The sequence below is a fragment of the Neomonachus schauinslandi genome, chromosome 3, assembly GCF_002201575.2.
Source record: "Neomonachus schauinslandi chromosome 3, ASM220157v2, whole genome shotgun sequence".
Taxonomy (NCBI): Eukaryota; Metazoa; Chordata; class Mammalia; order Carnivora; family Phocidae; genus Neomonachus; species Neomonachus schauinslandi.
The window spans coordinates 62,029,973-62,057,893 of NC_058405.1; the positions used below are offsets into that span (position 1 = coordinate 62,029,973).

The window sequence follows — 27,921 nt, forward strand, 5'->3', positions numbered from 1 at the left end:
TGGATGTTATTTTTGATCTTCAGTTTTTACATTTGCTTTATCTTGCTATCAAACATTTGGAAAACTTGTTTTTGTAGTGTTTTGGTTAAGTAGACATGCCTTTCAGTAAATTCCACTGTATTATTCTGTCAGGGTATCTTTTCTGTTCCAGATTTGTTGATATTTTTATTATTATTGATAATTTTATGATGTATCCACTCATGCACATCTTCTAGATTATTAGATTCATGCTTAACCAGCTTTAAACACTTGTCAGCTGATGTGAAGAGGCATCTTTTAGTGGTTAGTGTTGGCAGTATTATTGGTATAATTTGTGGTGTCCTGCCACACATTAGTCGGTCACATTTGCTAGCCCTGCATCTTTGCTGATCACCAGTGGTGGTGTTCCTTCCCTTTGTGCAGTTGGTGATGCCGCAGCTAGCCTCTTCTGTGAGTGGCTAACAGCTGGTCAGGGCTTCTCTAGTGACTGGCCTGCAAGGATGGTGGGCATGTGACTGGAGAGTGCTGCAGAAGGGAATGCCATGGGGTTTCAGGAACTGGAAAGGTCATGTTGGGTAGAAGCACCGGGAAAAGATGCTGCCCACCACCTTAAGTGGGTACTGAAGTGGAGATAGAATTTCAACAGGCTGAGGCAGTATTTGGGCCGGCAAAGAGGAAATCCAGGGTGGTAGGAGCAGCCCTGACCAAAGGGATGCTTGTGGTAGAGGGTGAGCGTGATAAGGGAATCGAGAAGTGCATTGTAGTTAGAATTGGGTATACTAGAGTTGAGGCTGGAAAAGTGAGGGCCATGCCCCCATCATTTGTATTTGAAAGTAGGGCATTGTTGGGGAGGGCATTCTTCATATGTGAGTTGTTGACAGTAATACTGTTAAAAGTTTTAAGCACCAACTGTGACACTCTGGACTTCTTAGAATTGTAATGGAGCATCTGCAAACAGATTGAAATTATCCTCAAAATATCCTGGAAGTCATGCACTTATTCCTTGATAAGGGAATAAAATGATACGATTAAGCAGCGGATTTTAAGAGTTTGTTTTTCTGTTTTTAGTTATTTACTTCTGTAGACATGTATTAACTTTTTTCTACAGCATGTGGTTTTGCAGGCTAAGAGTAAGGACTGGGTTATAGTTAATCAAAAGTGAGCGCGTGTGCTTGCGTGCCTGTATGTGCATATTAATCATTTTGAAAAATTTAAGTTACAATATTTTTATCTGAAAGCACACTTAAAAGGACTGTAACATAGGGAACCTGGGTGGCTCAGTCTGTTAAGCATCTGCCTTTGGCTCAGGTCATGATCGCAGGGTCCTGGGATCGAGACCTGTGTTGGGCTCCCTGCTCAGCGGGGAGTCTGCTTCTCCCTCTGCACCTCCCCTCCCACTCGTGCTCTCTTTCTCTCTCTCTCAAATAAATAATTTTTTTTTAAAAGGACTTTAACATAACTTAGCATAATTAGTTTTCATAGGAATGCCCTTTCTTTTACTGTTAGAAACTTCAAAGTTTTTAAAAAATGCTAAATCATTTTTTTTTGCATAAACAATGAAGAGCAGCACTATCCAGTATTATTTGTTTGGTTTTTAGTAAATCATGAAATATGTACCAGTTTTTAAATTCTGGAAACAAAGAATTCAGGTTTCTGTGGCATTTAACAAATGTGATTATTGATAGCAAAATTTGCATTGCTGCTGAAGCAGTTTAAGAGGAAAGAATTTCTGTCAAAGAGGAACCAATTGGATTTTAGGAGGAATTAAACATATAGCTGGTTAACTCTCTATAATGTTAAATAAATACACTTTTGGTTTCTGTCTGGGGAAAAAATAACATTTTAACCCAGTGGCTTGTGGTTTATTCTTCCACAAAGAACAGTATTTAGGGATGACAGTAATATTTACCAATATGTGAACAAATACAGAGCTGTCTGGTTTAGAGCCATATTGCCTGTTACGACATTTTCAAAGAAAGCCTCCCGCAGGAAAGGGCTTGTGATGATTAAGTAGCATCATCTTTCAGTCATCTGCAGTATAGGTTATGTGTCTCTCCTTTCGTTGATGCTGGTGGCTTGGTGTCATTGTCTAGTACCAATCTGACACCAGGGTGAAAGCATCTGAATCAATTCTAATATAGGTATGTAGAACACATAGGAAGATAAACATGCAAAGAGAACCACCTACAGAAAATACTGTGTATTCCAAAGCTTAGGAGAATTAAAAAAATGTATCTGGCATCAAGGTAATTATGAAATAATTGAGAGTTACATGTGGTCATAGGTGCACATTAACTAGCATGTACATACATGCACATATATATATATATACAATTATCACTCTTCAGATTTTCCAGAAGATGGACTTGCAGGAACAAGTAACATGCAACTCTTATACACTTAAAGTGTTAATATAAGTGCTTCTTGGGTGGCAAGTATCGAACTTGAAACAATTCAGGCTAATTCTATCACTTTAAACCTAAATCAGGGGCGCCTGGGTGGCTCAGTCATTAAGCGTCTGCCTTCGACTCAGGTCATGATCCCAGGGTCCTGGGATCAAGCCCCTCATCGGGCTCTCTGCTCCGCAGGAGGCCTGCTTCTCCCTCTCCCACTCCCCCTGCTTGTGTTCCCTCTCTCGTTGTGTGTCTCTCTCTGTCAAATAAATAAAATCTTAAAAAAAAAAACCTAAATCAAACATTAAAAAAACAAAACATCTTTACCCGTTTGGCACAAAAGTGTTTAGGGTATGTCTTGGTGGCAACACCAGCATCTACAGTAGAAGCTCTCCTAGTTGGACCTTAACTTCGCCAGCACGCACATTAACCCACGCTCTCCATTCCCTTCATAAAACCCCTTACTCATTGAATGTGGTATCTGACTGCTTGAGCTACCCTCTAGTGCACTATGTTAGTTGTCTTTCTCTTGGAATTTGGTTGTGCTTTTTCAGACATGTTTGTGCAGTTGTACTTGTTTTCCCAATTAATAAAAATTAACTATTAAACGAACCCCTTAAATATGAATGAAATAATTGTTTTTAGGAAAACTAAGTGAACATTTGGGGAAGACTTAAGTTGCTGATAAATTAGGTGTGATCAGACCCTATGAAAGATTAGGGGGAAAGCATGAAGAATTCTCTAGTTGGATTGCTATGCTATGGGCAGATTCCTTCTCCACTTTAGAGAAATAAAAAATGTAAGTATTTGGTGACAATGTATTGTGGATTGATAAGAAAGACTGGAAATCCAACCATAGGACCTTGCCTCAAAGGAAAGGTTTTTTACTTTAGCAAAACACTTTTACATGCATATTTTTAAGGTAAATGTTTAAATCCTGTATATCATTAAAAAAAATTCTGTACTGTCTTTTTTTTTTGGATTAATTGACCAGCTAGGGTTTTGATCGAGTTTGGATTCGATTGGATAACAAACATGTTTTGACCTAACAGTCAGTGTTACTAAGATGTTAACGACTACTGGGATGCCTGTGTGGCTCAGTGGGTTGAACGTCTGACTTTTGGTTTCAGCTCAGGTCATGATCTCTCAGGGTCATGAGATCAAGCCCCAAATTGGGCTCCGCTTGTCAGCGGGGAGTCTACTTGAGGTTCTCCCTCTGCTTGTGCATTCTTGTCCTTTCTTTCTCTCTCTGAAATAAATAAATAAATCTTAAAAAACAAAACAAAACAAAAAAACTACCAAAAAGCCACATCTAACCTACTTTGTGATATGTCTTGTTTCTCCTTATCACCATGTATTGAAATGGTAGATTTATCTTTTAAGTGTGTGCTGAGAGAAGTAAAATATAAATAGAAGGCATAGGCGTAGTAAGAAGTTGAAAGAGACTTGAAAGATTATTACCAGTGCCTTCAGTTAAAATGGCTAAGGAGATGGCCCTAACGGTGGTCTAGCTGTTGAGTGACTAAGACAGTGAATGGGTGAGTTGAGTGTGTGTTGTGTTCACATTCATCCCTTACTCATCCCACACAAAATGGCCTCTAGATTGGGACCTTGAACTCTGTGCCGATTTTATGATAGTGTGAGTAACGTGCAGAAAATTGTGCTTATCAAGTTGATGAGCTTGGTAGTATGGTTTGGTAGTTGGTAGTATGTTGTTGTTTTGTATTGCATTTGGGACCATCGTTACATGTGTCAGCTAAAAGGATATGTTGTTAATCTCTGGCACAAATCCTGGAAAAGCCTTAAAATGATTGGCAGTTAGTGGCCAAGATGGTAAATCATGCCTGCTAGATAGGATGCATTGTATTGGGATAAAATTAAAATAACAGTTTTTTTAAAATTCTAAATGATTTAGTTTTATTCATTTTTATTTTTTAAAAAGATTTTATTTATTTGAGAGAGAGAGCACTCACGCCCATGAGTAGGGGGAGGGGCAGAGGGAGAGGAAGATGAAAACTCCCCACTGAGCAGGGAGCCCAATGTGGGACTTGATCCCAGGACCCTGGGATCATGACCTGAGCTGAAGGCAGTTGGTTAACTGAGTCCTCCAGGTACCCTATTTTTATTTTTATTTTTTAAATAAGCTCTAGGACCAACGTGGGGCTTGAACTCACAACCCCAAGATCAAGAGTCTCATGCTCTATCAACTGAGGCAGCCAGATGCCCCTCTAAATGATTTTGTCTAGAAAAACATGGGCATTAAAAAAAAACCTGTAGTACCACTTGAAGATAAATACCTCTCCATTGGTATTTGAAATATTTTTTTAATATTGTTTCTGTGAATTTCATTCTCTTTTACATTAAACATGTACACTGATTATGCATCTTCCCATGTTCTTCTCATTGAACCCCAAGGGATTTGTATTAATGACTTTTATGCTTTGAACTTAAAAATTTTTTCTTGTCCTCATAAGTGAGCCTGGGGAGCTCATAAGTGAGCCTCTCCTTTGAGAGCTTTTCTTTTAATCTTATGTACCTGTTTCTTTTGAGAATTTCTCAATTGTACAGCAGACCTAATTTTTTTGCGGGTGACTAGTTTCTTTTTTTTTTTTTTTTAAGTTTTTTTTAATTTATTTATTTGAGACAGAGAGAATGAGAGAGAGAGAGCACATGAGAGGGGGGAGGGTCAGAGGGAGAAGCAGGCTCCCTGCCGAGCAGGGAGCCCGATGCGGGACTCGATCCAGGGACTCCAGGATCATGACCTGAGCCGAAGGCAGTCGCTTAACCAACTGAGCCACCCAGGCGCCCCACGGATGACTAGTTTCAATACCAGAGAATAGATCCACTGTCTCTTGGTTGTTCGCTTCCCAGTTCCTTCACTCAGATTCACCTTCACAAAGTTAAGGGGAGGACGCATAACCTACAGCCAAGATGTAGGTTGGTTAAGTCTGTAGCTAGTTTAAAAAAGTTTAAAAAATTTAATTTGTTCCTATGATGATGGCACTGAAAATAAAGAGAAAACCAGAATGCTTGTCTTTTGTGAAAGTTTACATGAATTTTTCTGTGTGTGATTTCAACCAATGCCTCTTTGCTCGGAAAGTTATATATATAATTTCATTAACAACATATGTACTTCCAGGGACGCCTGGGTGGCTCAGTTGGTTAAGCGTCTGCCTTCGGCTCAGGTCATGATCTCAGGGTCCTGGGATCAAGTCCCGCATCGGGCTCCCTGCTCAGTGGGGAGTCTGCTGTTCCCCCTGCTTGTGCGCTTTCTCTGTCTCTGACAAATAAATAAATAAAATCTTAAAAAAAATGTACTTCCATGGAGTTCCAGTTACTTTTTTTTTTTTTAAAGATTTTATTTTTAAGTAATCTGTGCACCCCATGTGGGACTTGAATTCATAACCCTGAGATCAGGAGTCACATGCTCTATGGACTGAGTCAGCCAGGCACCCACCTTATTTTTCAACCATAAATCTTACAGTTTGTTTTTGGATTACATAACCGGTCTGAACTGAGGATCTTTAGTATATCCATTTCAAGGTATTTATCAAGTCAAGATTTTTTAAAAAGATTTTTTACTCATTTGAGAGAGAGAGAGAGAGTGCACACACACAGGTGGTGGAGGAGAGGGAGGAGAAGCAGACTCCCCGCTGAGCAGGGAATCTACCACGGGGATGCAGGGCTCAATCCCAGGACCCTGGGGTCATGACCTGAGCCGAAGGCAGACGCTTAACAACTGAGCCACCCAGGTGTCCTGATGTTCAAATATTTTAAAGATTTTATTTATTTGACACAGAGAGCGCACAAGCAAGGGAAGCGGCAGGCGGAGGGGGAGAGGGAGAAGCAGGCCTCCCGCCGAGCAGGGAGCCCGATGCAGGGAGCCCGATGCGGGGCTCGATCCCAGGACCCTGGGGTCATGACCTGAGCCGAAGGCAGATGCTTAACCGACTGAGCCACCCAGGTGCCCCTCAAGTCAAGATGTTAATGATAAAAACTGTGCTTGTACAAAGATACTTAGTTATTGCTTTATCTTTTTCAAAAGACCAGCATAGCTAGAGTAACATCTTATAAAACATGTGCCCAAAAGCGCCAGTCTGACCAAAAAAAGCCATTTAACCACTGAAAATTGTAGTAAGAATTCTGAAATGGGGTTACAGTGAAGTATCGTGTTTATGTGTTGGGCGGTTCAGAAGATTCATTTGTTCAGATTTACTTGGAGACTTGAGAACTAATTTGGCTTTGCATTTGTATTTATAATTTTAAAAATGTGATCATTGAAGAAAATTTGAAAAATGGGAGAGTGCTTTATTTCTTTAATGAAACATCTGAATGTTTTAGCAATGCTTCCGCTTTCTGTGCATTATGTTTTAAAAATCACTGCTTAATGCTGTGTATAAAACTTGCCAACTTGCTTTTGATTAATAGAGTAAGTTCATTCAGGGAATAATGTAAAATATCATTGGCAGCATAACTGGAAGTGGCTCGAGCAGATAAAAATTAGCTTCAAGTCAACAGCTAAATTACTCTTTTCATATTATCTATTGTCCTCATTTAGAGAAAAGAAGCATGCCTCATCGTAGGGATTCTTATTTAATATCTCCTAAAGGCTGGGCTTTAGCAAACCCAATTTATCATTTGTCATCTGGTAGAAGTTATAGTCTGTGAAGGGGGAGATGAATGCAGAGCAGGCAAACAGAGGGGGATTGACTTAATAGTCTGTGCCTGTGGGATAATTTTATACACAGACTGGACATGACTTAGGCTCATGTTTTCAGACATCGTTCCTGTGCAGGTATTGATCTCAGATTTTCCCTTCAGTTTTTATTTGTAGTGGATTTCTTGAGGAAGTATCACTGTTGATGGGTTGTTAATCATCTAGAATTTGTTATGATTAGGGAGTCTAAATAAAATATTTGGATCTGTTAGATCTGATTTGGTCAGAAATTTGAATGCTTAGTTTCATGGATTGCCTTTTAATCATCACTGGTGATATGCAAATTGAGCTAGAGTCTTGAATAGGAAAAGTACCTTAGGAGTAAATTAGACAGTTTGGAAGCTCCATTAACTCTTTCGGAGTACTGGGCTGCTATTTAGTCTTCCCAAACAATAATTTACTAAGTTTAGCATACCCAGACAGTAATTTGCAAAGTAGTACCTTGAAGATGCTAGAAAGAGTTAATGAAGCTTCTGAAGTACCTTGTGTTTTCTTGGAGAACCTGTTTCAGCGTTTACAGTGGTTGTACTTGAGAAAAAGTGTCTTTAAATTGAATGCTTATTGCAGGAATTGTTGCTAAATTATGCTCCGATCTTTTGTTTTTTATCCAACTCCTATCCTATCCTCGGCCCTTTTTTGCATTCTGAGTAAGGGTTCCCCAGGGTTCAGTCCTGTGGTTTCTGTTCTCACTGGGTTCAGCTAGGTGAGAACAAACACACGGTTTCTGGAGACCCATTTAGTTCTTGCTGTCTTGTTCACCTCCCGTATTCTCCGGTATCTACCTCTCTACATCTTTCTCCGAGCTTTAGTCTAATTTTCAGCCAGCTGGTGACCACGTGGTGTTAAACTCACCTTCCTCCCTAAAACCACTTTCCCCTACCGCCCACATTATATTTTGAATAGCATTCACCACCATTCTCTCAAGAGTCTCATTCTAGAGCTATGGAAAACTCCTCCCATCAATTCCAGCTTCCTCTGTCAAGTGTCAGGATGAAACTCCTTGGGGTTTTGCCTCTCTCCTTCCCTGTGGCAGTCACCATCTCCTATTTGGACCTCTACATTGGGCTTGCTGCCTCCAGTTTCCTTTTTCCTCACTCTACTCTGGACAGGCTACCACAACAGATTTCTTGACATGTCACTTTAATTATATCCTTTATCTCAAACACCTTCAGACACTCTCTGCTGGCGTTCCAGGCCACTCACCATCTGAAAGGCCCATCTTTCCAGCTTCCTTTCCTACAGACTCCTCTACCAGTCCACCTTCCATACAGTAAGACACTCTCCTGCCTCCTATAGTTGTTTTACTCATTCTCCACTCCCAGCAGGACCTGCCCTTTTCCCTGTCCATGCTGATCCATCTGGAACTATTCAGTGGAAGAAAAGGTACATTCTGCACAATTCTGTTTGTATGAATTTTCGTAAACAAGCAAAACTCTAGTGTATGTGGTAGAAGTCAGAATAGTGGTGGGGAAGGGGCTGCTGACTGGGTGGGGCATAAGAGAGCCTCCTGCTAGGGTTCTGGAAATGATTCAGCGGTGGGGGGTGGTGACATGGGGATAAACAAATGTAAAAATTCGTATAGCCATACACAGCAGATATCAGCTCTTGGTTTGATGTAAATTAAACCTCAATAAAACATAGACTAAAACAGTGCTCACCTTCTGTGGGCTGTGATAGGCTTAAATTTGATAATGTGTTTAAAATGCCGAGCATAGAGACTGGCATGTGGGGAAAAATCATCCCCATGCTGCAGTTGAACAGTTGTCTTTCTCCTTCTGAATTATGGAACAGATTTCCCCAACAAGACTAATTTGCAAATAATTTGACCTTGAAGAGCTTTTCTTGTATTCCGTTCTTCACTTGAATCTTTTATTGCCATGTTTATTGCTCAGTTGATATTGTTGATTTAATGTGGATACCTGCTTGCATTTTTTAGTGTACACTTTTTGATGGTCAATAGAAATAGTGGCAAGTGTGGTGTTACGGAAAGCTTGTAATAGTTTTAATGTTTCTTTTCCCCCCAAAACATTGCACACATCAAAGGAAGAATTTTGAGTTTGTTTTAAAAGTATTTTACACAAGCTTAACTTTAGAGTTATTTCCCTGAGTATTCTTGTTACTAGGGAAGCATCCATAAATGGGACTTAGGGGAAGGCATATTACATCTCAGTGTAGGGAAGACTTTCTTAGCAGAGCTGTTAAAATGGGCTTAAGTGATTTTTAAATAATAAATGTCTTGCAAAATGGTGGTTAACAAACTTTAATGTGTGTATGAATCCCTTGGGGATCTTGTACAAATGTAGGTTCTGACTCCTTAGGTCTGGGGTGAAGCCTAAGGTCCTGCATTTGCAACCAGCTTTCAGGTGCTGCTGTGGGTCCCTGAACCACACTTGGAGTAGCACAGATTGAGTGACATTACGGAGGGCAAAGCAAGAACAACTTAGTTCATAAAAATTGCTTCACCAGTTTGGATGGATAGTGACCGTGTGAGCCATATTTTATGTGTAAATATTCCCGAAAGAATCCACTCAAGAAAGTACTGACTCTTCTTTTAAAGTTTCAGTGTTATGTGATTTTTTTTTTTTCATGCTAGTGGGCCAGACTGGCTTATTTCATTAATTTGTTTTTGTTCCTTCTTGAAAATAATGTTGTATTAGTTGAAAGGGTCATGAATTCAATCAGAATATTTAGGGAAAGAAATTTAAAAATAACTTGGAATCTTTTGTGACTGCCCCTCCTTAAAAATAAAGTAAAATAAAAAACCAGAAAAACTGAACTAAATACCACTGGCAAGACACAGTCCTTCCCCATTTGTCACCATATTCCATGAACAGTACTTGACAAAATAACCACCACTGTGCGGTATGCCATTTAAAGAGCCATTTTCACTACTTCATGTTCTCCCGCTCACTGCGGGTAGATTTCCATTCCCCTTCTCTGAACTGGGACCTCCTTTATTCCGTTGCTCAACCGTCTTGCTTGTCATATTCTTGACTCAGTAGAGGATGATTTTATACCCTGTCAGACTTAAACATCTGTCAGGCTATGATTTGAGACTGAGAAAAACCCAGGTTACAAATTGAAGATGAGGTCCAGCCCTTTGATGTTGGGAGAGCAGTGCTGTCAGAGGGCTTGTCCCCGGAGCAGCGCCCGCCAGCCCTCTACTAGGCTGCCTGCAGTTTCAGGGCAACAGGAAGAATGCGCCTCTGCCTGCTGGCTCCTGGGCACATTCCTTTCTGTTTGGGACTGAAGTGCACGCACGCATTATTAAATTACTTAATGAAGATTTTGTAGCACACCTCTAATACCTTTGAAAAGGCCCTTTGAGCACAAGAAGGGTGTGTGGGCAGAGGGGGTGGGAGGAGAGGGGGAGAGAGAGAGATTTCACACTGGTGAACAGGGTCCTCTGCCATCCTCAGGAGGCATGTGAGTGCTCCAAGGCTGGCTGCTGCTTTCCAGCCCTGAATTGGCAGAAGGGACCAACGCAAGCTCAAGGGAAGGTTCTTTATAGGGCAGGACCCATTACCAAGGGCAAAATGCAGGGTTTTGGCTTCAACCTTGATGCAGCGTTGCCATTTTCATTCTGACACAGGAGACCTTGCTTAAATTTTTTTTAAAAAAGATTTTATTTATTTGACAGAGACGGAGAGCACAAGCAGGGGGAGGGGCAGAGGGAGAAGTAGGCTCCTGGTTGAGCCAAGACTCCAGGATCATGACCTGAGTGGAAGGCAGATGATTAACCTACTGAGCCACCCAGGCGCCCAGGAGACCTTGTTTAAAACTATGATTAAGGGCCTCCAGGTGGTGGGCTGTGGTTTACAGACCCTGATAACTTAGAGGGGTGCAGCTCACACTGATAAAAGTGGGCTCCAGTGGTCTCTGTCAGATTCGAATGTAATTGAATTATGTAGATGGTTCCAATAACAAAGATGATTCACCTCCCTGCCACCTTCTTACTGGGGAGATCTCTTATAGACTAAGAGAACACACAGAAAGGCTGGGTGGCCATGAACTTGTCTCTTGTATTTTTTTTAAAGATTTTATTTATTTATTTGACAGAGAGGCAGTGAGAGAGGGAACACAAGCAAGGGGAGTGTGAGAGGGAGAAGCAGGCTTCCTGCGGAGCAGGGAGCCCTACACGGGGCTCGATCCCAGGACCCCGGGATCACGACCTGAGCCGAAGGCAGACGCTTAACGACTGAGCCACCCAGGCGCCCCGAACTTGTCTCTTGTATTAAACTCTGTGAGATTTTATCTGTAGTAATAAGAATAGGATCCCAAATACACAGGGTTATTGTTGGGATTGATTGAGATAATATGTATGGAAGACTATGGACCTTAAAGTATTAATCACACACACACACACACACACACACACACACACTTGTAAATAATGGTCTTCCAGAGTTTTGCTTTGTGTAAATAGTCCTGCCCACGTGATCAGTACTAAACTGGCAGAAAAAAAGCAGCCCATTCCTGCTTACACCCTGCTGGGGGAGTACTTTGGGATGCTGTGCTGTCTTCAGACAGACTGAGGCTAACTTGAGGGAAGACAGGGAAGGATTAGTGAGTGATGAGATGGCATTGGGGACAGTGAAGAGAACGGTTGTACGTATTGCAGACTTTCTTTCCTGAATACCTTAGTGCTTGATGATTACAAAGAAATCAAGAATTATGTGGTGTTTAAAAAGTGGGTGTGACTTACATGTGTTGCTGGCTTGGAATGTAAGCCGGCTGAGAACAGAGCCTACCAGGGATTGTATTTAGCACCATGCGAATTGGGATTGGTTGGCTCAGTTGGAGAAGGTGGCCCTGACCGTAACAGTGATAATCCTGCCCTTGAACCCCACTGGGCCAACTACTGAGCTGCTAAAGAGCTCAAAGTACATGATCTTACTGGAACCTTAGGTGGCTCTTGTCCTCATTTTATAGTGGAGGAAACACAAAGGTTAAGTAATTTACCTAAGGTCGTATAACTAGTAACTGGCACACATTTGAGTAAAGATTTCTAAAGAAAGCCACATTGCTTCCTAAGGCTAGGTTTTAAAATTTTATTCCTCAAATATGGATTAGCCCACAAAGACTTTAAGGTAGTCTTCAGAAGGCTTACGTTTTCACTAAGGCACATGAGACCATGGATAGAAATGGTAATACTACTAATAATTTTGTACCTGGATTAGAACAACCCAGCTCCATTGTCTTGGCCCAGGCTTTCCAGTGGGTTGTCAGAATGAAAGCCTCAGTACTCCTGGAGAACAACGCAGTGCGCATTTGAGAGCAAATGGGCGTTAATTTTCTTTTCGGTAAGGAAAGATGAGCTTTCATGCAAATGAACACTGGGTCCATCTGGCCCCTCAAGAGGAATTAAATCAGATTCCATAACTATCAACCTTTACTGTCCTTTGTTGTATGAAAAAACACATAGACTATGCTATTCCTCACTGAGCCCAGAGTAAATTCTGTTGGATTAGATAATCACAGTGCTTTTATACTTAATTGGACTTAAACTCCTTCCTCCCCTCCCCCCCCAAATTATGTTCGTATTTCTACAGAGCCTGTCAATCACCAGGAGGAGAAGAACTCGAATGTCACTGTACTGTAGCTAGCAGGCCAAGTTGTGAAATAAACATACCTTGAAATGTGACTTTCATACCTCGTGTTTTTTATGGCCTTGATACTTCAAGTGTGGTTCATGGGTGGGGTTGATGGCATCGGCATCACCAGGGAGCTTGTTAGAATCTCAGTCTTGGTCCCAGGCATACTGAATCAGGATCTGCCTCTTGACAAGGTCCTAGGTGGTTCCTGTGCATTTCAAGTATGAGAAGCACTGGTTTTTATGGTACTCAACCCCCTCCAAGTTAATAGTTAAGCTTATTGAATGGAAGTTTTTTTCTTCTCTACAAAGCTCATTTCAAGTATAAAATTTTATATTTTAGAGCCAGGCCCTAAGGAATAGAAAGTCAGGTTTGGCTGTTTAGCATCAAGGGGCATCTTGCCATTTCTAGCAAAGTGTGAATTATTTATTAAACTTTTTAATCCATCTCAGTTTTTCTGTACTGTCTTTTTATTCCATTTGTGATGCAAAGCTAGTGGGGTGTTCCTTTATTTGGGGGAGAGGAGTTAATCTTGGTCTCTTGAGAGTATAGAAATCTCAACCAAGTTACAAACATAATATCTCATGTCGATCCCGCTGAAGAGAGAAGCCCATTAACCAGTCGTCATAGCCAGATGGCTCCTCCTGCAGTTGCACACCTTTTCTCCTGCCTCCCTCTTGTGCTCTTCCTTAGAGGGGAGTGTGAGGCGAGAAGAAAGGTGCTCTGTCTCTTCATTTATTGTCTATGCATCCTGCCCTCTCAGCAGGTGACCTGGGCCTGACTCCTGTCACTTGCTGGCTTTGTGACCATGGCCTCCGTTTCCTCACCCCCAAAATGAAGGTGTTGGGATTCCTACCCTCTGGAGAGCCTCATTTTTACCCTCTCCAGCCAGCTCTTCATGACCTGCGGCCACTTCTGCCCAAGCTTCTGACACCTCTTCTTTCTTCTCTTTTCTTCCTTCTCCACCCCTGCTGCCCTGCCTTGTGCTAGGCTCTTTCTGCTCTCACACACAAACTCCAGAATAGCCTAGAAGTTATCAGTGTGTGGTTTTTGTGCACTGTCAAGGAGGAGGGAGATTCCATGTTCAAGGACTGAGAGTTGAACTTGTGAATTTATTTGAATTCATATTAAGTCTCCACTTGATGATTATACAGTTCTCTTGGAAGTGCTTCAAGTAGAAGCACCCTTTATGAAATAATACCTCTCCCCCTCCTATTTTTAGGGAGGAGGCTAAGTTTTTTAAATTCAGAAAAAGTAGCAAATCTTGGATCATTTTAGTATTAACTGTGGGTTGTTGTCAAGCCAGCCATTGTGTAAGGGGACCTCATTAAGCAGTGCTCTATAATGGTGACAGGGCGGCTTAAAATGTCTAAGTAAATGTAAATGATCTCAGAGCCAGTAGTTGAGTTTCACTTGAAAGCCAATGAAACATCTAATTAAGGAGTAAAGAAGGATGTCAGAAGGATCCAAAGGCCTGAATTTTTGTTACGTTGCGGTAGATTTTACTGGAAGCCAGAGGATTCTTTATATAATAAATTTTTGGGGAAAACAAATAACAAAAAACTAAAATTTCCCTTTTCTTGTGGTAAAACCAGCTCATAGGTCAGAATGTCCAGTAGTTTGTATATACTTACTACCAGGGTTCAAATTTGAACTTGAAATATATATATATATATTTTAAAGATTTTATTTATTTATTTGAGAGAGAGAGAATGAGAGACAGAGAGCATGAGAGGGAGGAGGGTCAGAGGGCGAAGCAGACTCCTTGCTGAGCAGGGAGCCCGATGCGGGACTTGATCCCGGGATTCCAGGATCATGACCTGAGCCGAAGGCAGTCACTTAACCAACTGAGCCACCCAGGCGCCCTTGAAATATTTTTTAAGATGGGGGGAAGGGCCAGGGGAGAGAGAGGAAGAATCTTAAGCAGGCTCCATGCCCAGTGCAGAGCCCCATGGGGCTCGATCCAAGGACCCTGAACAATGACCTGAGCTGAAATCAAGAGTTGGATGCTTAACCGACTGAGCCACCCAGATGCCTCAAACTTAAAATATTTTTAAAGCACACTCTGCAGTGGTAAAAGCTTTTCTTTACAACATGTATAATTATCTTGCTAAGCTTTTTTTAACATTACATAAGGAGAAAACAGTAACATCTTGGAATGATTGTAAACTGGCACTTAAGACCCTGGAAGTGAACTGTTTTCTAATTACTGTATTATATGTGTGACTCGAGATTCCGTACTCCTCCTTCAGTCTTAGATTTTAAATAGTCTTATTCAGAATGCATCCTTCTATTCTTGAGGCATAGTTGGTACTTTAGCAGTGTTCAGTTTTATATACATAATTGTGTAGGCTGTGAAATTATTGCTTAATTAGATAGGTACTATCATAAGCTATGTACCTTTTAATTATGTTTAATAATGGGAGACCCAGAAATGCCCCTTATATACTCCTTTAATATTTCATGGCAGGACAATAGGGGGGCACCATCACTGTAAAGTAAGAAAAGGGACGGGAAAATGGGAATTGGGGTTACTGAAACTGGAAACGAGAGAGTAACTTGTAGATTCTTTCTGGTGATGGAAAGTTTGGTTTCCTGACTCTGCTAAGTCCTGCAGAAGGACAAACAAGGGTAAGACAGAGTGTTGATCCTTCAGGAGCTCACATCCAAGGCAGAGCTCAGCTGATGTTACAGTTCTAGTCGTTGAATTGGAGCTATTCAGAAAATGTCCCTGAGGCATGTAGAAACCTAGGCATCCTTCTGTCAGCCTTTCTTCTGCCTTGCATTCACTGCTGTTCAAAAAGCAAACGTTCTTTGTTCTGGATCTTTGAAATATGGATTGATCTGTTGCTTTTCAGAATTTAAGGTAACTCCCTGAAAGCTACTGTAGGCCTGATTCACTAAGCAAATTGCGGACAGGAAGCAACTTTCTCTGTATCCTGAGTTTTGATAGTCCCCCCCCCCCCCCACAGAGGACCAGGTACACAGGTTCTCAAATTAATTTGTCTGGTGTTGAGTCATCTGAGAGCGGTTGGAGGAGGTGAGAGTAGCATGAGGTTTAAATGAGATGGGCATTGCACATTATGTCCCCAGCTTGGAAGAGTAATATGTACATGGTGTTATTGGATGAAGATGTCAGTCTGCGAGCATTCAGCAAGCCTAATCATTTATTTCATTTAATCTACTTGCAAAGCGTTAACTTATTTATTGACCTATAGCAACCAAGAATTTTGAGTCGTCTTCGCTATAGTTTTAAGTTATGTGCATTCCCCAGGAGATACCCAACCAGCAGGTTGTGGGGACAGTATGAGGAGTAAGAGAGATTGAGTAACACTGGCCATACCACAGTGGTACACACGGCCTCTTGGGTTTTGTTTTGTTTTTTAGTGTTGCTAGCCCTGTTTTTTTTTGTTTTTTGTTTTTTTAATTTTTTAAAATATGACCATTTATGTGCAGTGCCAGAACTGTGAAAATAAACTATGGTGAATAAAAATCATAATAGAAGCTGCCATTGTTGGAGGACCAGAAGACCTCACCATTTCAGGTGTCTGAATAATGCTGGATCAACTGGAAAAGAACACAAGGAAATGTTCAGGAGTGATAGAAGTGTCCTCTTCTTGGTTGGGCTGGTGGTCCACGGGGTATGCAATTGCCAAACTCAACCGTCTCTTAAGATCTGTGCATTTAATTTACTATAAATTGTACCTTCTCCCAAATAGGGAACACTTCATGAATTTGTGTTTTATCCTTGCACCGGGGTCATGCTAATCTTCTCTGTATCGTTCCAATATTAGTATATGTACTGCTGAAACAAGTAGAGTATAACCTCTCTTGTTACTTGAAATTTTAAAGTTTTTTTCCCCATAGAAGACTTAATACAATGATTGGAAAGATGATGCAGCCACTCTTCGAAATATCTGTAATGATTTTGATTTAAGGTAAAATATGCATTGAAGGGGGCGCCTGGGTGGCTCAGTCAGTTAGGCATCTGCCTTCAGCTCGGGTCATGATCCCAGGGTCCTGGGATCGAGCCTTGCATTGGACTCTATGCTCTGCGGGGAGCCTGCTTCTCCCTCTCCCTCTGCTTGCCGCTCCCCCTGCTCGCCCTCTTTCTCTCTCTGTCAAATAAATAAATAAAATCTTTTAAAAAAAAATGTGCTTTGGAACCTCTTATCAAAAGTGGAATTTCACAAAAGTCATTGAAGGAAAAGGCCTTTATTATCAGATGTCTTCATTCTGAGATTCACCAGGGCAAGATTCATGTTTTTGTAGAAAACTCCTGTTTCTTTTGGAGCTCTCAAAGAAGTAAAAAGTAACACATCCAGGATGAAAAGTATTTTAAATTTAGTGTCATATATGAATTCCTACATCAGTGACCATGTCAAGAATATGCAGAGACTTTTCTCGCCATATCTCCTTCTTATTCATGGAGTCACCGTGTACTTAATATCTAACACATAGGCCTGGGGGCTGGAGACCCAGCAGTAGAAAACACTCGCAAAATTCATACCCATGTGGAGTTTACAATCCCAACAGCAGAGATAGATAATGATTAGCTAAGTATAATGTGAAGTATATTATGGTGATAAGTGTTTTGGAAAAAGTTAAGCAAGTGGGGCACCTGGGTGGCTCAGTTGGTTATGCGTCTGACTCTTGATCTCAGCTCTCATACCTTAATCTTAGGGTTGTGAGTTCAGGCCCCATGGTGGGCTTCATGGTGGGTGTGGCGCCTACTAAAAAAAAGTTAAGGAAAGCGGGATGGGGGGGCAACCCTAAATTTGAGGATGGCCTTAATTGGGGTACATTTATTCAGATACTTGAAATGGTGAGGTCTTCTTTTGAATCTTGCACCGCATACATACATTCCTTCGTCACAAATAAATACATTCTTTTTTAAAAAAAGATTTTATTTATTTATTTGACAGAGAGATACACAGAGAGAGAGGGAACGCAAGCAGGGGGAGTGGGAGAGGGAGAAGCAGGCTTCCCGCGGAGCAGGGAGCCCGATGTGGGGCTCGATCCCAGGATCCTGGGATCATGACCTGAGCTGAAGGCAGACGCCTAACGACTGAGCCACCCAGGTGCCCCATAAATACATGTTTTTAAAGATACATTTATTTGAGAGAGAGCGAGTGAGAGAACGGTGGGGAAGGGCAGAGAGGGAGAGAGTGTCTTTTTTTTTTTTTTTTTTTTAAGGTTTTATGTATTTGAGAGAGTGAGAGAGCGCATGAGCTGGGGAGAAACAGTTGGAGAGGGAGAGGCAGACTCCCCACTGAGCAGGGAGCCTAATGCGGGGCTCGATCCCATGACCCTGAGATCATGACCTGAACCAAAACCAAGAGTCAGATGCGTAACCGACTGCGCCACTCAGGTGCCCTATCACAAATGAATATTAAGAAAAAACATAGTGTATCAGCTCTTGACTACCTTATGTCATTCTGTTAGGATCCTGCACCCTAATGAAGTCTTTGAGCGCAAAGATAAGAAGAGTAGCTGCTATTGAGTTGGATGGCTTTGTACTTAAGGAAATCCTAATTTCAGTTGCTTAAAAGGCTTCAATGAAATGGGATATTTTTGCTATCAATTGCTGAATAACAACATATTCTGAAACTTAGCAGATTAAAATAACATACAACCATTATTTCAGTTTCTGTGCGGTCAGGAACCTGGGGCCTAGCTTAGCTGAGTGCCTGGAGGAGAGGAGATGACATAGGGCCTGAATATCAGGAGATTCTTAGGGCATCTTAGAGGCCCTACCTCTAAGACACCACTGTGTGGTGTCGCTCAGTAGTGACTCTGTATCTCTTCAGGTTGGCCTTGAGAGCTACAATTCTTCCTGCCCCCTAAGGAAGAAGAAACTATTTCCTGACTTTTTCATCCAGTTTTCCAATCAAATATAGCACGCGTCACAGGAAATAAGGGTTGGCAAAAATAACAAAACAGTAAAATTACAAAGGGACAGGCCTTTAATGGTTTTACAGTTTCTCTGTTCATGGGCCCCATTGGGTGCTTCCTCTGTCAGCTTCCACTCTGCTTTCTTTCCTTCCCGGCACCTGGTTGACCTGCTGGGTAAGGACAGCACTGGGATTCCTGTTCTGGGCCTTGGGCTGCCTTGCACACTAACCTGCTAGTCCCTCCCTCCATTCCTGGTCATCTCTGGAGCTTCAGTTGCTCAGAATTGCCCAGTTTGGCTGAAGCTCCTTGCCAGTGATGGTTTCTTCCTTTTGTGGGGCTTGCCTTGTCCATGAGCTGCTGTCTGTCTGGACCATGTCTGGGCCTAGTTCTGGTGCTGTGTGTCTGGAAGGAGGGAGCCACTAGGAAACAATCTTAAGTCATTGCCATCCTTCAGCAGCAAAGTACCATCTTGCCCTCTTCCAAAGTGTGCATTCCCTCTTGGATTTGTCAGGGCTCCGCCTTCCTCCTTACTTGCTGGCAGAAGGGCCTTTTTATTTCGAAGGGCCTCTTTATTTCTCAGTTGATTTGCAGAGTAGAAACAATGGACTTCTAGTGAACTTCTTGCCTTTTCAGCTCGAGACTGCTAGTCCTCTTGGCCTCCACTCATCCTACATCCATCAGTCATGCTGCATACCTCCAGAGGTCTTGCAGAACGTATGTATTGTTTTTTGCAATACCTACCACCTTAAAAATCAGAAAGGGATAAAAGGAAGAGGACCGTAGATATTAGGTAGAAGAGGATTTTGCTGGCCAGTATATAAAATGGAATGGTAAATGAAAAATTGTCATTTGCCTCGTGAAATGCTTAGTTAAATTAAGTCCACTCCCTTCCCCACGCAATTTGGTTTTCTTGAAAAAGGCTGCACAGAAGGCATCACTACAGCTCCTGGTATGTTACTTAAACTGCATTGGCATTTCAGTGTCTCTCTACTCCCCACTGTGCTTCTACTCCCACCAAGTCTGAACCATCCTGGCAAGTTTTGGACTTGGAGACTGCTGGGTGACCTGTGCTGTGGAGATGAAAAGCTAACCTTTATCTGTTGCATTTTCTGGATTTTTGCTGGTGTTTGGTTCATCTTTAGACTCGTTCTGGGTCCGAGTTGACATATTTCAGTTCTTGCTGGGCTACCACTGGGAATTGTTAGTATCTGTCCTGCAGAGTATTAGAGTATTCTTAGTTCCCTTCCTCTGTTTCCTCAGACTGGGTGGGATTACTAAAGTGGGGTCCTTTTTTTTTTTTTTAGACTGACAGACTTTTAAAGGAGTTGAAGGGTCTTTGGAGGCCATCCATTTACTTGAGGGAAACTGAGTAGCAGAGAGGTTAAGGCTATGCCCGAGGTCACCAGGCTGGTTAGTGACACCAGGCAGAGCAGGATTTCTTGGCTACCTGCTCAGTGTCTTCTCCTACACATGATGCTTCTTCCCATCTGCATCCCCTTGAAAGCAAGCTGAAGGCAATCTTTGTTTTCATTCTGCACCCTTGACAGATGAACACTTCTCTAAAACTTTAGTTTAACTCTGGAAGGAGTGGGCCTTTGGATAATGGGCATTTTGGAAAGAAAGCTATTTTAGGAACGGTAACTGCCAGGAGTCATTATGTAAAAAGGGACCCAAGAGTCTCAGCAAGGAGAGGATTTCCCTGTTTGTGGCATTTAAGTCATGGTATAAATTCCTCTCCTGGTGTTCTGTTTGCATCATTTGGCTTAGATGTTGTTAGATGTTACTAGCCTAATCCAATTCCTTGTTTTATGAAAATAGGTTTTTTGTTTATCTAAGTGGGCTTTTCTTTGTCATTGTGCTGGAATAGTCATTCTTGGACCGAAATGATGGCTTTTGAATCTCTCTGTTATGTTTTCAGGCATGCCTTAGGGGTTGAAAGATAATACTGTTGTTACTGGGAGGAGTTGGGTAAGGGCCATAAACACTCCAGAGAGATAGGAGAGAGGTTGCCATAGGACAAAATTGCAGACTTCTGCTAAAACTTCTTGATTGCAAATAATGGCCAAAAAGTAAGACTTCCGTAGCTCTTCAAATTCCTAGTACTTAGGTCTTCACATTGCTGTTGCCAAGCACCCCTCAAACATCTGCTGCTTCGGGCCTTGTGCAGTCCTGCTCTAGTGACCAGCCCCAGAAGTCTGACATCTCTTCCTGTCTCGACTCATGCCAGTTCCGAACAGCTGAGCTCCCGGCACACAGGAACAATGGGGCTCCTGAAGGCTCTCCTGCTGTTGACATCCAGAAGCACATTCCTCTTCTGAACTTCCAGACGGAGTTACCGGGCTGACTTTGAAATGTGCTCTCACACGAATACATTCAAAGGATTCTGTTCATCTCTTCTGATTTATTTAGGAGGCAGCAATGTTCATTATTTGACTTATGTTAGTGGTTAATTAACCAAACTAGAACATGTTTCCTTTTTACAAATTGAATGCTGAGAGAGTAACAAAGACCAAATATTTTACAACACAGATCCTTGAATTTGCTCTGAAACACTATATTTTATTTTTCAGCAACTTCCGGTTTTAGTGACAATTAAATACTATTTCTATTATTAGCAAGTTTCAAATTTTAAGTAAATTGAAATGGAAATGAAAGTTGTTTCTAAAAATAATGCTGACTGTGTTTATGTGGTTTTTTGTCTTTCTCTTTTTTTTCTTTTTAAAATTTCATGTCATTGGTGGGGAAGGCCTTGATTGGGGAGAAAATGTAAATTTCATGCCAGTCTCTTTGTTTAGAATTGATGAGAATTGGATTGAACTGTTTATGAGAATAGACAGAAGTGTATGAGGTTTCTTTTAGTGTTGAACACTCTTGCAGTCATTCCTTGATGATCTACCTTGACTGTCCTGTGGACACATGAGTGGCACTTCTGAGTCACTGTCTTGTTGACTGTTTATGTTTATTCTACCAAGGAAGCTTCCATAGGTGCTCATTGTGAATTCTCTAGAGACAATTTGGTTGAAGACCACCCTGATCAGGCTGGTACCTTCTACCAGCGTGGTTTAGGAGATGAGGTGGATAAAGGGGAAATCGTCATAATTGCTTCCCAACCCCTTTTTAGTGGGGGTCTTCTTAGGGTGATTTGTTGGCTTGGGAGTAAGTCCCTCCCCCCGCCCCGCGACCCTAATCTTACACACTCATCCAAATAGAAGGATGAAGATGTATTTCAAAGCTGAATGTTGGGGTGTGTGTTTGGGGGGGAATCTGAACTTTGGGATTCTGTGAGCCATTTGGCGATTGTGGAGGGTTTAACACCCTCGTTTTAATTAGCTAACTCAGTGGAAGGTGAAAGGTTGGCAGGGAATTTAGTTTCACTTGTGACATCACTTGGCTTATTCAGATGCAGGTGAATCAGGAGTGGTAATGAAAGAGCTCTGTTCTCCAGATTCACCTGACCCTGCTAAGAAGTGTCGTTCAGGGAATTATAGCCAGAGCCTGTCCTAGGAACACACTAATCAGTTGGAGAGGAAAGGCGGGGGGTCAGCCTACCTTAATCTTCCTTTCTCAGTTTCTTTAGGGTTAAATTAACATTTATTTAAATGTGGGATTCTGTTTGCCTGAACCCCTAAATTTCTGTTAAATGAAGTTAATCTGTGAGATAGGCTTTCTGTGTACCATAGGAGATGTAGGGATATGGAGCATAAATGCAGTGTTCTGTACTCTGCATTATGTAATTTGAAGGTAGTTTAGAAAGCACTGTTATATCCTGAAACAGTTTGTACATTGATTCTCTTTTTTTATGGAAGAACCTATGGTCTGCGCCGAGGCAGAGACCCATTTCCATTTCCAAACCCCTACCATTTTCAAAGGCAGGGAAAGGATACTGTGCATGCCTAAGCCAGCACTTTAAATTGTGTGAGTTTCATACTTAATGTCTCCTTAAGTGAAGACTTTTGTTGAATTTGCCTTTCTAGACCATGTGGTAGAAATTGCAGAGGAACAGGGTAACAACAGCACATCTCAGGGGGCAGTTGGTAAGAACAGACGTGGAAGTGCCCTCTCCTTTGTTGAAAGGTGGCTGTTTTCTTTAAGCACTTGAAGGAGGTTTGGTTTTCATCTAGTGAGCTGTGCTGTGGGTGTTGACTGACAGCCTTCGGGAACATCCTGGTAATTATTATAGTTGGTGCCAGTTTCTCCCTCAATTCTTGCGTTTGTCTTTTAACAAAAATGACTTTTTATTTGACCAAGGTACCCAACCCTGGAGAGAAGATGAAACTTGGATAAATCTTTATTTTTATTTTTTGTGTTTGAAGGGGAAGATTAAATAACTGTCTTATCTGGATTTTACCATCATTTTTGTGTCCTGCCTCTTTTGGATCATTTACCATCCAGTGCTGTTGATGCTTGGGGAGCTTCTCCCGCTGGTCTCCTCTCTCCTTTTCTTCTGTGTTTTGAGCCTTTCCCAGGCAGAGGAGGTCAGGCAGGTACACGTGCCTTTTGGAAGGAGGTGGTGCAAAAATATGGAATAATGAGCCCTTCTGACTTTGGATTTAGCAGTTTAGCATTGGTGCAGTAGGTGGAGTTATTCTTGGAGCCCCAGTTTGAAGATTGCTGTGCAGAAACCCATCTGTGCCACTGGTTGCCAACATTTCTGGTACAAATATTGTCATTTGCTCTTGAGGCAATCTGCTATTTCAGTCCTAGATGCAGTTTTGTAATATGCTGGGCAAAATAGTGGAGAAAAAATATCTTAAGTGGTGGTATAATCTTCAGTTTAAAAACACTTTAGCAATGTTTCCAGTAGAGGATTGTTCAACGTGTCTCCTTTCCTCCTTCCCTTGGCTGTAAACATAATCCAAATTTCATTTTTTTCTTGCTCGTCTGAGCCATGGTTTCCTTGTGCTGCACCCACCCAAAGGAAAGATGGAGGGATAGATGAAAGGCTTAAGTAATAGTACTTTAAAATTGCGCTCTTTGAAGGTTTAACATGCCCTGTTCCTTCTGTTGATAAGAACATAACTTGCTCGGAAGTTACTTCGTTAAAAACTCCCAACATGATACTACACAACCCTTTCCCATTGCTCATCCTTCCTTGTTCCAGGTGGAAAGAAGCACATCGGCCTTGTGGGCTACTGAGAAGAAGACCCCTCTGTTACTGTGCAGAGTGGGAGCTCCCTCGAGGTTATGGGACATTTCCAGAAACCCTAGCATAGCTGTACTACCATTTGACTGGGCTTTGTCAGTAAGCCTTCCCTAGAGTGGGAAAGCATGTCCTCTCGGAAGTAGCATGTTTTTTTCTGTTTCTGTGGCTTTCTCAATTTTTTCCCCAGCCCGATGCATAGTAAGAAATCCGCTTTATAGTATGACTCAGTGTACATGTGCACACACATGATACAAGAGTTTTACAAATTAGTATTATACTTGCCCTTTTGTGTGAGATATGCTCTGTTTTACTAATTTTTAAAGAATGCTCAAAACGCTCAGTCCTCAAAATTGATTTTGCTGCTTTATGGATTACAATCCAGAGTTTTTGGCCTGGGGGCTTTCCCACATTTATTCTTGTAAGACCTTCATGTGCTGGCAACAGCGGTGGAGTTGGGGGAGAAGAGGTGGATGCATCCATATATGGAAGACTGGCCCGCAAGCGTGAAGCAAGGAGGAGGGAGTTCATGATTCACTTGGATGCTCATGGAAGGGATTTGGGGCTGAATTAAGAAAGTAGTGCGTCCTGGGTGTTATGCACAAACAGTGAATCATGGCACACTGCATCAGAAACTAATGCTGTAATGGATGGGGATTAACGTAACAATAAAAAATTAAAAAAAAAAAAAAGAAAGTAGTGCCCCTTTGGATTGGTCTCAAACATGGAACTAGTTAAAATTATGTACTAAATGGAAGACCCCAGAAGATGTTTGATGTGATTTGAGCCCTGATGTGACGGACTAGCCAGGATAGTTTTATACTTATCTGGACATCCTTGTCATTTAGATTTTGCATTCAACCCTTGAAAACTGGCAGTGGGTTTGGATCCAGTGGATGGGGTTTCATGCTTCTTTTCTTCTGCATTAACCTAAGTCAGGTGCATCTGACCTATGCTCAGTTGTCTGCAGAATCTTTGATCCCATGAAAGTACATTCCACTCTTCATTTCCTCAGAGCAAATGTGAAGTCCACCTTCACCCTGGAGTCAGATGGGTTGTTGTCAGTGTAAAGGAATTTTAGGTGTTACCAGTGTTTGATAAGATATCATTATCCTTTCTCTGCGAAGCAGGAGCTGTTGAAGCAGGGGTGGTCAGACTGCAGTCGGGTTCCTCCCACCTAGTCCCTGACTGGCCTGTTGGTATCTGGAGCAATGATCTTATAAAGACTCCATTGTGAAGTTGGCCGTGTGTGTGTGTGTCCAAGGGAAATATTAAAGGGGAAAGCGGGGGAGGGAAATTCCAGGAAGTTGAAAGGTGAGGTTGACACGTCCTCAGTCACTAACGATGCTTCTGTTTTTCTTTTTGAAAAACAATGCTGATTTAAAAATTGATCTTAGAATGAACTGGCATATAATTATATTTTTAAACATCTTTTCTTAGGCATTTATTAAATAACATCATACTCCTAAATAGCCTTTTATTATTTGGTGTTAATGACCCAAAGTACCACTAACACCGCATTTCTCAAACTTGCCTATCATAGGAGATACTTGTTAAGAATATTCTGGGATTTCATCCTCTTGCTGTTGAATCAATCTATATGAAATAACACAGTTGAGTTATTTTCTTAGAATATCAGAACTGAAAGGAATGTTGGTCATTAAGCTAGTCCAGTTGTTTGCAAACCTGGTGAGTATTTTAATACAGGGCCTTGGTCCCGTTCCATTCATACCTGTTGCATCCCAGCCCCTGAGCCAAGGGCTTTAAGTGTTTCTGTTTTCAACACACTTTCTGGAAGATTCTGATCATTGGTTTGGAGTGATAACTACTCATCTGTTCAGACTCCTTCAGGAAAGGAAAATTGACTTAATGTGCTTGGTTATTGGGCTAGATAACAGAACAAAGAATCCTCTTCTGCTTATCTACTGATTTATTCAAATAATATTTACATCTCAGGTACTGACTAGGTAGGTGAGTGTGGGCAGTTTCAAGATGAGTGAGCAGGGTCCCTGCCCTTGAGAGTGGATTGTTACTCAGCCTTTCTCAAGGGATGAGTTTGGGGGTGGCATGAGAATCATTTGGGGAGGCTTTTCAAGCCCCAGCAATCAGATGGATGTGTGCCTGTGTGGTGGGGCCAAGAAAGTATGGGGGCCAGCTCTCCTTCCCTTGCTGGATGCTGGCCATCCTCCATTTGTCTTTATCTTACAACTTTGTGAACTATTTTAAACATCTAGGAAAACACAGAAGCTAACATAATTAGCACCCACATGACCCCGCCAGGTTTTAACAGATATCACTCATCTTGCTCTAAGCCTTCTTGTGTTGGAGGGTCCCTTTCCTTCAAGAAGTCTGCCTCCTGGCCGGGCTACAACATGCAGGTCCATCTACCCTATAGAGGAACGCGCATTGCTGCCGCCACACGCGCGCCCCCCCCTTTACGTATAAATGTTGTCAGTTAACGTAGGTATCATTCTGCAACTTGATTTTTTTTTAAGTCAGCATTATGTTTTTGAGATTTATCCATTGTTGTTACATGACCTGAAGTGACCGCATACTTAACAGTAAAATCAGGAAATTGAAGCCAGACAGCTTGAAAACCTTCTTAATGGAAAAAATTCAAGAAGATGTGGGTGGGAGAGAGTTTCTGTTGAATTTTTACTATAGAACATTGTTATTTATGGGAAAATAGTTGATTTGAATTATGTACTGTTTTGAATAGCCCAATATGAGCTTAATGAGAATTAATTGCATGTTGTATGAAAAGTTAATTGCTTTTATTTACTGTGGGTATAGTTATTGCAGTTTGGTCTAAACAGGTGAAAGTTAAGATTTGCGGCATAAAACAGGAAGCAGATGGGGGCTAATTAAAGTTCTGTTGTTGATAAAAGGATGACTGATCAAGGAGCAGCTGGTTTCCCAATTTAAATGCAATTTGTACTGTTGTTTGAGGGCAGCCCTCTGCAAGCTATCATGAGTATCTTTTCAAAGGTGGAGGAATTCGTTTCAGCAACAAGTGGGAAGGCTGTTGTGCTCTATTTTTGTTCACCTTTTTGCCTTCAAGCGGTGTCTCTTCAGGGTCTGTCCGGGATGAGGGAAGGGATCACAAAACCCGGCCACAATTTTCAGTGGTGCTCCATCCACTCTGGATACCTGTTAAACCTTGGGAAAGCCTCAGCCCTCTTCTGTATTCTCCAAGAAAGTGCCCTAGCATTTGATTGAATGTTGCCTTTCTTGTTATTTCTCCCACCACGCTGTCCTGGCCATAACCCGGGAAGGTCCATGTCTCCCTAACTGAAGCGCTGTGTGTGTACGTGAGCGCCAAGAGGTACAGTTAGTTGGCTTGTACCTCGTGTGTTTGAGCTTCAGGCTAAACTTATTTTGCTTGATTGTGCCCTGGATGACTTTCACCTTGAAATGACAGCATCTTTTGTTGCTACTGCTAATAATGGTTGGATAAACATTAAGACCCAGTACCCTGGGTGTGTTTTGCCTAAAGAATAAATCAGCACTGGGTGCTTTTCGAATTTGTGCAGGGAGGTAATGTGAGGTCAGGTGAAGTTTAGCCTTTGCCTGTAGTCAGAGGCTAGACATTTGCTTGACATTTTGTACTTATAAGTGCTTTGTGTGATTATCTAATTTTAATCCTTATAAAAACCTCTGTTGTAGTGGCAACTATTATTCCCACTTTGCAGATGAGGCAGTTGAAGCATGGAGAGTTTAAGTGACTCAGCCAAGTTCATGCATTTGCTGAGTCCCAGGACTGGGTTAGAATTTGGGTTTGTCTGATAACAAGCCCATGTTCCTCAACTGCTGTACCCTACCAGTTTTGTGTAACACTTTTGTTTTTTCCGCGTCCTGCTTAAGGAAAGAGCTGTTGTTTCCTGGAAATACAAAAATCTTAGGATATGGTTTGTGAACTTCCATCTTATTTGATTATGTAAATTGTGTGTGTGTGTGTGTGTGTGTGTGTGTGGTGTGTATCACATTGATACAGGTCCTGGCGCTTGGTAGGAAATCAACGTTACGTTATTTTAATTTTTTGAATGAATGCCTGAAAGAATAGGCGTAGGTATTTTATTTGTCCTCCACCCCCACCCCCAAAGAAAGTAGCTTTATTCTGATTATAAAAGTTATACATGCTCTTTCTTTTAACAACAGCAAAAAAGACAACATGTAAAGGTAAACTAGAAAGTGAAAATCCCC

At 41.7% G+C, this 27,921-nt stretch overlaps 1 protein-coding gene and 1 non-coding gene across 2 annotated transcripts in view; one reads left to right on the top strand and one right to left on the bottom strand.

Annotated features, from left to right (window-relative positions):
* FOXO1 (forkhead box O1) overlaps nucleotides 1–27,921 on the top strand; it is a 100,163-nt gene that overhangs the window by 50,956 nt on the left and 21,286 nt on the right. The window lies entirely within an intron of this gene.
* Nucleotides 16,395–16,501, bottom strand: LOC123324403. The gene has a single exon (XR_006539781.1). It is a non-coding gene; the product is annotated as a U6 spliceosomal RNA (small nuclear RNA).